The sequence below is a fragment of the Chrysochloris asiatica genome, unplaced genomic scaffold (genome assembly GCF_000296735.1).
Source record: "Chrysochloris asiatica unplaced genomic scaffold, ChrAsi1.0 scaffold00041, whole genome shotgun sequence".
In the NCBI taxonomy this organism is placed as follows: domain Eukaryota; kingdom Metazoa; phylum Chordata; class Mammalia; order Afrosoricida; family Chrysochloridae; genus Chrysochloris; species Chrysochloris asiatica.
Genome location: NW_006408559.1, coordinates 21,551,638 through 21,555,895, shown reverse-complemented (window position 1 = coordinate 21,555,895; position 4,258 = coordinate 21,551,638).

The following is a 4,258-nucleotide window of genomic DNA, read 5'->3' as shown; positions in this document are numbered from 1 at the left end:
GTTAGTCACTGACAACTCTGGAGCAGAGTTCTAGTCTGACACTCTACAGCCACTGGTAAGCAGCGGAGGAGTGGAAAACCATGGAGGGATTTGGCAGGGCAGTAGTGGTCAGGTTTGTGTCTGTGCATTTAGAAAGATGGCTTTGGCTACCTCATGGAGGATGGAGGTAGGGACAGGTGGTGTTGACCCTGGCCCACATTTTCTTGGAGGAGATGGGAAGAATTATATGGATTCCAGAGGCACCAAGGGGAGGTGACAAAGGATTTGTCAATGGTGAGGGGTGAGTCGTAGAGTGAGGGGCAGTGGCATCTCTCAAGACAGGAGCCTGGCTGGGGGAACAGCCTTGGTCCAGTTGGGTCAATGACTTGTACATGATAGCCCTATGGTGCAGGCCTCCACAGAGTTGGAAACTATTGACATGCATTTCCAAAGTTATGGGGACATAGATAACTCACCAAAAAGTAAGTGTGGGGCACGCAAAGAAGGGGCCTCGGGTGGAGCTCTGAAGAACCCTAACATTTAGGGGGTGGTGTAGAGAGAAGCCTGCAGAGGGCCAAGGAGATGACAAAGGAGTGAAGGGAGGATGATGTCAGCAGCGGAAGGCCGGGAGTAACTGTAGAAACTTGTGGCAGCTTCGATGTGAGCAGTGCCGTGCAGCTGAGGCCGAATTCAGATGCCGGGAGAGGGCGTGGCTGGACCCATCAGGGCATCCAGCTTCTCGAGTGAGAAACTGGGAGATGCGGCACCAGAGGTGGGGCTGGCGAACTGGGCTGCTTCACTCTTTGCTTGCCTGCTGGCCTTGTAGGCACCGAGTTGTGGTTCATACTTAAAAAACTATCTCACAGACCTTTAAACACACACACCCAAACATTTCTGCTGGCTCTACCAATGTTTTTGCTTCTCCAAACCTTCCGGAGTTCTCGTGGGAGAACACCTTTCAAAGCTTGCAGCATTTGGGGGAATCCCCAGAGGACACCACAGTATCCTGAGTATTCGCTACAAGGTGCAGCTCTGTTCCTTGACCTTGTTTGCAAGCTGTCACAAGTCATTTGGTGTCCAGTCTGGTGAATAAGGTGCCAATCAAAATAGGAGTCACTGATCAGGAAATGACACGCCTGCAACGAGACACTGGCGCTCTTCACAGCCTCCTAAGCACAGGTCCACTGAGCAACAGTCACTGCTGAGAGTGATGCAGCAAAGCCCCACTGCCATCGATTCAGTGCCAACGTACAGTGACCCTAGAGGGCAGAGTCGAACCGCTCCTCCAGGTGTCTGAGACTGTGGGTCCTTCTGGGAGCAGCTTTTCTTTGTCCTTTGAAGCTACAGGTGGGCTTGAACTGTCAACCTTGCAGTTAGCAGCTTAATGCATAACCCACAATGCCACCAGGAATCCTTCAGATCAGTACAGTACAGTAAAAATGGCATGGTGTGAACCTCATGCATCATGAAATGGGTGGAGAATCATCAGCATCAGCCCAAGGCTGATTCTTGTGAGGTGGAGGTCAGCTACACCTCTGCTCTCCAAACTGTTCACCAATTGCTTCTCTGCTGAGTTCAGTAATCCACATAGAGCTCATAGCCAATACCCACAATGATGAGGTGTATTAGGGAAGTAGCAGGCTTATTCAGGACAAGGGTCAACTTGGAAGGAGCAGAAACAACTCGGGAGACAGTTATTTCCAGCAGCTTCTGTTTGGCCCTCACTCTCAGCAAAGGCCCTTATTTGGGTAAGTATCACAAAACTCTTTGGTGGTTATGTGCTGTGGAGTCGGTTACGACTCGTAGCGACCCTGTGTAGGGTTTCCGAAGCTGTAAATCTTTACAGGAGCAGAAAGCCTCATCTTTCTCCTGTGGAACCGCTGGTAGTTTTGAACTGCTGACCTTGAGATTAGCAGCCTGACTTCAGTACCAGAATTCCTTACAAAACTTTTTCGCTACCTTGATAAATACCCAGAGGCATCCCACTCTGACAGGAAGCCTCCAGGCCAACGACACTCAGCTTTCTCTCATTGTGTGAGGCAGGGATACCCTCTTTAGTCACTTATTCTGTGGGCCACAGAGCTACATTGCTCCAGTCTCCTGGTTCCCACCATCGCATGCTGCTCCTGCGACAAGGTTACAACTCTGTCTTCTAGGTCTAGTAGGCTGTTAGCACAAAGACCTTGGGTCCAGAAGACACGCTCTGCTTACAGCTCTTCTGGATGGCAGTGCACTCCCCCTCCAACCTGTAGAACTGGCATCCTTTAATCCTGTTGTTGTTGTTGTTAGGTGCCTTCGAGTCAGTACCGAACCATAGTGACCCTCTGCACAACAGAAAGAAACACTGCCCAGTCCTGGGCCAACCTCACTACTGTTGCCACGCTTGAGCCCATTGATGCTGCCATTTTGCCAGCCCAACTTGCTGGGAGTCTTCCTCTTTTTCTCTGACCCTCCACCTTACCAAATATGATATCCTTCCCCAGCCACTGGTCCCTCCTGACAATATGTCTGAAGTATGAGAGACAAGGTCTGGCCATCCTGGCAGCCAAAGAGCATCCTATTACATTTAGTAAAACTTTACTCACATGGGATATCAAAGATTTTGTCTGATGATTTCTGCATTCCATTGGGTCACCTCTCTTTGGAAAAGATACAGATACGGCTCTCTTCCAATCAGTTGTCCAGATAGTTGCCTTCCAAATTTCTTACAATAGATAAGTGAGTGCCTCCAGTGCCTCCTCGCTTTGTTGAAAGATTTCAATTTGTATTCATTCCATCAATTCCTGGTGCCTTGTTCTTCACCAATTCCTTCAATGCACCTTGAACTTCATCCTTCGGTATCATTGGCTCTTGATCATATGCTACCTCTTGAAACGGTTGAATATCAATCAATTCCTTTTGGTGCAGTGGCTCTGTGTATTCCTTCCATCTTCTTTTGATGTTTTCTGCATCATTCAATAATTTGCCCAGAGAATCCTTCAATAATGAAAGTCGAGGCTTGAATTTTTCCCCCAGCTTGAGAAATGCTGATCGTGTTCTTCCCTTTTGGTTTTCTGATTCCAGATCTTTGCACATTTTGTTGTAATATTTGACTTTGTCTTCTCAAGCTGACCTTTGAAATTTTCTGTTCAGTTCTTGAACCTCCTCATTTCTTCCATTTGCTTTAGCATCTCTACACTGGAGAGCAAGTTTCAGAGTAACTTCTCACATCCGTTTTTATCTTTTCCTTCTTTCTCGTCTTCTCAATGACTTTTTGCTTTTTTTCCTGTATTATGTTCTTGATGTCATCCCACAACTCCTCTGGTCTTCAGTCTTTAGTGTTTGATGTATCAAATCTGTTCTTCAGATGATCTCTAAATTCAGGTGGGATATATTCAAGGTCATGGTTTGGCTCTCGTGGACTTGTTTTCATTCTTCAGGTTTAGTTTGAATTTACATATGAGTAATTGATGGTCTGCTCCGTCATCTGCCCCGGCCTTGTTTTGGCCGATGATATGGAGCTTTTCCACCATCTCTTTACACAGATCATGATCACAGTGGTTCAGTCGGCGACTGACTACGGGACTGGCACTGGATTGGGCAGCATGGGGTCACCACAAGGCAGGGTAAATCAATGGCAGCAACAATATAGAAAAAGAAATATTTTATTTGTTAAACTTGATTGTTTTTCTCCATCTTATTCTAAGAGATTTACGTAGTGACCGTACAAAGAGCACCCGATGTGTGACCAGTCTGTCATTTTCCAGAATTTTCCATGGCCATAGACTCAGGTGAGTTGGGTAAAAATCTCGTGGTCCTTTCCCTGGGCCCCCAGCACCTATTCCACTGCTAACCTGTCCTGGTTTTCTGACCTCCCACTTTCTAAATACTGAGGCCTGGACATCCCTGCTGCTCATCCAGGAGCCCAGTGACGAGAGCATGGCAGCACGAACACAGCTACTCTGGCTCCCGGCCTGTGAGCAGGACTCTGATGCCATTTTCTTGCTGCCCTTTTGGCTGGATCAGTATGGTTACTTTACACAGAGGGCCCGGTGGCATGTTCTTTATATTGGAAGATACCCCAGTGCTACCAGCATCCTCATTTTCCCTCCAGGTAACACCAAACTGGGGAAACTAAATTATAGCGAGAGCCTTGGCTGCGATGGAGTTGGAGAGGGGAGTCTTGAACATCAGACCTACTCCTGGCTTTGAGAATTACCTACCACATGACTAATGTTGTTATTAGATGCCATCGAGTCAGTACTGACCCATAGTGACCTTATGCACAGCAGAACGAAAC